This window comes from Populus nigra, chromosome 17 (genome assembly GCF_951802175.1).
Source record: "Populus nigra chromosome 17, ddPopNigr1.1, whole genome shotgun sequence".
Taxonomy (NCBI): domain Eukaryota; kingdom Viridiplantae; phylum Streptophyta; class Magnoliopsida; order Malpighiales; family Salicaceae; genus Populus; species Populus nigra.
In genome coordinates, this window is record NC_084868.1 from 13171588 (window position 1) to 13178798 (window position 7211).

The window sequence follows — 7211 nt, forward strand, 5'->3', positions numbered from 1 at the left end:
TGAAGGATCATGAATACTGAATAATGAGATTCAAATGCCATATAAAAAGGCATGAGAAATTTTTTTGTAGCATGTAATGGTTATCTTACAAGATGGATCATCAAACATCTATGTGCATTAATTACATCTATTTTTAGTTTTCTTCTTGATCAAGCAATCATCTTTCAGTTCAGAAGCAATGAACAATATTACCATTATCTTTACAAACGATATCCAAACCATTTAAATAGAATCATCTTTCATATGTTACACGAATTTACATCTTGATTCAATAAGTGCATGTATTTGTGATTAATGCAATCAATTTTATAAAAATAAATAAATTACTCTCTCGGCTATAGGTCATCCATGAATCAAGAAGTCAAAGTGTTTTTCTGATATATTTTTAATAAATCAGCGTTTACATGTATATTTATAAAGAGTTATTGACGTCAAAATTGATTTTTTTTAATATAAAAAATAGTGAATATGCATGATACCAAATGAATTTACATTTAAATATTTGACATCTTCATAGTACAAATAATTTCCTATTATATTCTTTAAAATTTGAATAATATATGCACAAAATAGGGGAAACATACCAATTACAATGTCTAAACTATTTCAACACCCTAAGTATATTTGGTAAGCTTGACCATCAACTTACTTTGATCAGAATCTTATAACTACTTACTATGAAAAAATATGTTTTATAATTTCCATCCAAACCCATAAGATGACCTAATTTATTAAAATAATATCATGAGATTCACAAGATTCATCTCATCAAACCCTAATTTATAGTTTATATTTTAATTGTCAAAGAAAATATAACCTATTAATCATTAAGCTAATCTCTAATGTGCAATCAACTGCTTTGCCATGGCATGCAATGTCTAAAACATACCTTATGATTGTGTAATGAAAAAAAATTAATTTGATGGGATTTAGTTTATTTTCTTTTGGAAAATCCAAGTTTTCCCTTTGTTTTTTTCTTCCCGCAACTAGGAGAATTAATTGGTTGTCTTGGCATTACAAAATTATAGACTATTAGTGGACAAAATTGAAAGACATTTTTTTAGGTTAGAAATACAACGGAGGTGCAATTGGTCATTTAACAACGAAGAAAAATGCTTGGCTTTTTGGTCTCAAAGTGGCAGCCCTACTCGACCGACCACACCGCCCTTCTATGAGTAATGCCGACCGTGTCTTTTCTTCGGCCGAATATGACACTTGCTATTTCCTTCCTTTTAAATAATAACTTCCTTTTTATACTTTCTTTCTTTCTATTTTTATTTTTTGGAGAAATATTTTTATGCCTTAATTCCTTATTAACTAACTAGTTGGTGGACATGCAATTCAAGTGATACAGGAGTAAGTTAAAACAACAACAAATAAATAAAGCTTACATGAAAAGCAAAAAAGACTGAGATGTGAACTCTAAGTTTATACATTTTATTTTTTCAATAATAAAAATCATCAACCGCCCCTTCTTTAGGAAGTTTATAAAATTTTAAATAGATTAGAAACCCTACATTAACTAGAAAACAAAATTAAAAATCTGAAAATACAAGAAAAAACATGAAATCTAAAAATAACAAGGAAAATCATAAACACTGTCAAAACCAGTGTTTCAAGGTGATATTTTAAAAATCTAAATATCCGACGATCTGAGTAATGATTTTATAAATTTAAAAATTTAAATGGGATCTAACAGTCGGATAAAAAATTATAATCTTTTTTAGTTGTTATTCTAGTATGACACGATCAAATCTTCTATTGGGATTGGACATGTTCCTCTAATACAAAGATATATTTGCTGTGCTCTTTATATAATCTGTCTAAAATAAATTCTCATTTAGTTATGGCAAAAACATATCTAATTACTTAAAATCATCGGTCATGGCAAACTCAAATACATCATCTAGATTTCATTCCCCAATCTCTCTTGTTAACATATGGGACACCTCAGTTTCGGCCCTGCAAGAAGAAATAATCGTATGGGACTACTCTGGTGCTAAAAGAAGAAAATTTCTCAAAAATATACCAATTCGGATATGAAATGATCTGATATTCTTGGATTAGCTTGTTTGTCTATTAAGACTCTAAGTCTCTTCTCTGAACGATCTAAAAAATACACATCCATATCAGTTTAATATATTCAAAAGAGTTCAAAAAATTTTCAATGCTAATTAACCTCAAGATTTGAATTCAAAAAAATCAAGAAAGAGATATATAATTCTTCTAATCATGCATCAGATTCATTCCTTGAAGTTATAATAATAATAATAATAATAATAAATTGATTTTGATTGATCAGGAACGAAATTAGTCTCGTGCACGAAATTAGCTAACCAAAGTTTTTTCCTCTTTTTTTTTTTGTGTGTGTGTTGTCTAATATATATATATATGTGTGTTGTCTAATATATATATATATATAGAGAGAGAGAGATAAGGGAATTATTGAAACAAAAACTGTCAAGTTGACAATGTTTGTGATAGAGACTTCCTTTCTTCCACCATTTACATGAAGCCCTAGCATGTTTAATGGTTTAATTCAATAGGTTTGTTTAATTAATCTGTAACCTTCTGTCCTACTCAACTTTAATGAGTCTTTCTTGTTTATATTGATACATCTATTGCTGACCTACAACTTTTATAGTCGGAGGCCATCAAACAAATGAAATAAATGGTCATAATTATGCATGGTTTTCTTTTCACAGGATATTTTGTTGCTAACTAGTTTATCGCTTGTAACTATTAAAAAAATATTTAAATGAAAATATCAAGGAAAAATATTTAATTCATAATTTTTTATGAAAATAATAATAAAAAAAATTCATTAATAATTATTCATGTAAATAGAGACAAAATATGTTCCGTTGATAATTTCTAACATAAAAATCCCATTGTAAATTTAACATATCAATCTTTTATGACAGAATTTCATCATCAAATTTAAATGAATTAAAATCCCAACAATTCTCTTTTCCCTGCCCCCCTTTCTTCTTCTTTTTACAAAAAAAATAAAATAAAATAACAACCCTTCATTTTTTCACAAATTCCACCACACCAAACCACTAGCGTCGACCTATATCTATCAATAGTATCTGCATCACTTTATTGGTTTAATTTCTTGTGAAGCTTTACTACACTAAATGAGCAAATTTATCTGTTTTTTTTATAACTTATTTATATTTTAGGTTAATTTATTGATTTTTTTGTATTATTTGTAATTTTCTTGTATATTTAAATGTTTTATAATTTTTTCTTAAAGAATCTTGTTGTATTAATATATGATTTATATATTAGGATTTGTTTTAACTGAGGGTTGGATCCAAATTTTTTGTAATATGAAAAAATAATATCTAGACACGTATAAACTTTTGGCATTGGCATTAAATTTTATAGAACAATTCAAACTTGAAAAATTCTTAACTTGACTCTTTGCTTAGCCGGTTTTTAAAATAAAATCACATGGAAGTTATTGTGATGTAATTTTATTGACTATGTAAATCCTAAGAAAAAAATCAAAGGAAAAAAAGATGCAATTCATCCTAGTTTGCAAATCAAACTCGTGACATTAATAACATTACTCTCACGTGTTAACCACTTAGCTATACAAGGTTGTTAACCAAATGATAAAAAAAATAGATTAACCTGGGTAATTGTTCATATAAATATTAAAACCAGACTCTAAGTCTTTTAGTTGTATTTATAATTTCATATCAAATGTAATTCCAAAATAATGCATTTGATTTTTTTTAGTAACTAACTTCTTGTAATATTTGAAACTCAGAAAACAATGTTAAAATAAATTCAATTGGTATCTAAGTTAATCATTTTTTTAACATGTAATTAGTGGTCATTAAAGACAATTTCTAACTAGAAATAGCTAAATAATTAGGAGTCCGAAAGTTCTACAAGAAATTAATTAACATGCCCCTTGCAAAAATTGTTTCTAGTATTTTTTTTTATTACCATTTGTGCAAGAAGAGTTTCACACTCTATCTTAATTTATTAGTGGTGTAAAAATGCTGAATTTTCTGGTTAATTTCGCAACCGGTCAATCTTGAAACTTTCTTGGTGTTATACCGTTTAACTTATACAGTGCATGCTATGTATATATATAGGAAGAACATGTTATGTTTTTTCCATTACTATTTGCAGAGTTTTTACTTAATTCTTTTGCAAGGACCCAACAAAAATGGCTAAACTGCTGCCTTCATCTCTCTAGATGCGCGCGCGCACGTATATATTCAATTCAAGATAAATAGATCTATAAAACAATGAAATGGAGTGCTATTAACAAAACCAAATATTTTAAGATATAATTAGTTTTTTGGCAATATTTTTTAGCCTAAAAAATATGTTAAGACATTAAAAATTTTAAAATTTGATGCATAATAGCCAAAAAAAAAACTTTTAAAATACTTAAATAGTAACATATTAGACTATATTTTTTTTTAAAAAAATATTGAAACGGCAACACATATAATTGAACCAGGTCAATTATGGTTGACTTGTGAAACCCGTGATTTAGGATGTGAATTGTGATAAAACCATAGAACCCATATTGAAACAAATTAAAAACATCAATTATAATGAATCAAATATCGAGGGCTGAAAGTGAAAAAAAACCAAATTTTAAAAAAGTGACCTAAGTAAACTTATATCGATGGTCAACGCAACGTTGCGAGCAAAGTCATATTTTTTTTTAATGTAAAAAGAATAAAGTTAAGGTGATGCTAGGATTTTTAAAGAAATAAAGGAAATTTGAGACTTGGATAATTGAGTTGATTGGTTGAATAATTTTTTAATAACAAAAAAAACCCTAATTTAATAATATTAAAACCAGATAAACCCGGGAAAATCTCCTAGACCCGACTTAATCTTTTAAAATTATAGCCCAAGAAATCTAATACCTAGATTTAATCGAGAAGCTCAATTTCTAACAAAAAAAACAAGAAAAAAAAACGATATCAAATCATGTTAACCAATTAAGCTCATGACCTGAGTCATTTGACCAGAAACATAAAATATAAAAAACCTTAAAACCTAATTTTTAACTAATCAAATATTAAATGATGAAATTAGAAAACAATAACCATGCAAAAGGATAAACACAAATAGCAATTATAAGCTAAAAGAAAGCTCAAGCCCATTTAGATCAACTCGTCAAGCCCACAGATTAGGTTATGAGATTAGGTAACTCAAAAGAAAGAAAAATCAAAAAAATAAAATCAAAAAACCCCATTGTTTATAAAACCATTGTTAGTTTATAAAACTCGTGGCTCGAGTCATTTAACTGGAAGCACCAAATATGAAAAAATCATGAGTCTAATTCTCAACAAACCAAATTTTTAAGGATAAAAAACAATTAACCTTATAAAAGGATCTAAAATATGAAAGAGTAATTAAAAACAAAAAGAAAAAAGGTGCAAAACCACTCGGATTAACCTACCAAATCCATAGATAAGGTTATGAGATCAAGATATCTTGATATAAAGGAAAATGAAAAAAAAAACCACAAAGCCTATTTTGTGAAAAAATTAATATCGAGCAATGAGATCAAAAAATAAAATAAGTAAAAAAAATAATGTCAACCCGTGTTATATTTTAAAAACAATGACCTAGTTCATCTGATCAGAAGTACTAAACATAGAAAAGCCACAAAGCTCAATTTTCAATAAATAAAATATCAAAGGAAGAAATTGAAAAAAAAAGGATAATCATGCAAAAGGATCTAAAAGAAAAAATAGTAATTAAAAAAATAAAGATCAAATTTAAAAAATAAACAAATGAGAGGATGGTTAATTTTTTGTTTGAAGGGTTAAATTGAAAAGAAAAATTAAATTCACAAAATAATTAAAAGAAGAAACCACCAAAAGAATAAGGACTAAATTAAAAAAAATAACAAATTAAATATTTTTATCAATGAATGAAATTGTTAAGTGAAATATCATTTCACTATTATAATATGTAATAAATCAAGATGGGTGTACAATAATTTTCCCATATTTTTTAGGTTTTTGTAATTGTTATAAATTGGAACGAAGGGGTCGGGGGTACAATTAGTTGAATATCCAACAAATCTTTCGGTAAACCTACCCTCACATGGCACTTTTACCAGCTATATATTTATGATATATAATTAGGACATCAAGACACTAGTTCAAGTCACATGGAGCAGAGAATTGAAGTGGCATACGAGAATACATAAATATTAGGCAGGTTTACGTACACAATATATATATATATATATATATATATATATATATATATATATATATATATATATATATATATTGACTAAATCATGGCTGGCCGGCCTATCAAGACTTTGACCGGTAGTTTTTAGACTTCAAAAAGCTTAGCATAAATCATAATTTATTTTTTTAAAAAAAGGAGTCGCTTTCCTAACTAAATTTCTTTCAAATATGAGCACTAAATAAATTAATAAATTGGCGGCTTGAGAAAAAAGTTGTATATGTTTGACAGACCTTTTCAATCTCGCAAGAGTGTGACAGAGTGGCCAAAGATGTATTTAGCCACGGTTTTGTGGGTTCCATCGCCACCCCCGATTTGGATGGATATGCCCACCAATTTGAATGAGTGCCTTGAAGGAAAATAAAATACCGAATAATGTTCTGATCTCCTGGCCTTGCTTTCTTAACAATGAAGAGATTACTCATTTCTCTCTTTTTCTTTAATCTTTTGATTATTGAGTAATGACTATAAGGGATTGATCTGCTCAATCTTTTGCTTCAAGCTATAAGAGTATCATTCAAAAGAGTTTATTAATTCTTGTTTTAATATACCAAATCAATGTAAAAGGTCCTGAAGGAGCCGAATCCATGAGTTTGATAGTTCTAAATAGTCAGATATGAATTTTTTACTAATGGATCATGCAGAAAGCATAACAAGCTTATTTATGGATTAAATGAACATAGTTAAACTCAATAAAATATATTATTCATGTCACACTAATAACTTAATATAAAAAAATTATAATTTTTGATATGATAATTGAATCAAACTCAAATTTTATTATATAATTCTATAAATCCAATTATGTAGCAAGTCCATTAGATTTAACCAATTGAGTCGAAAAACCTTCAAATTAGGTCAGAAAGATTTTTTGAGTCAATTTTATTATTCAATTTATTTATTTTAGCTTGATTTTGAATTTTTTATTGTGTTTTCTTTTTAAATCATATTTTGATTTT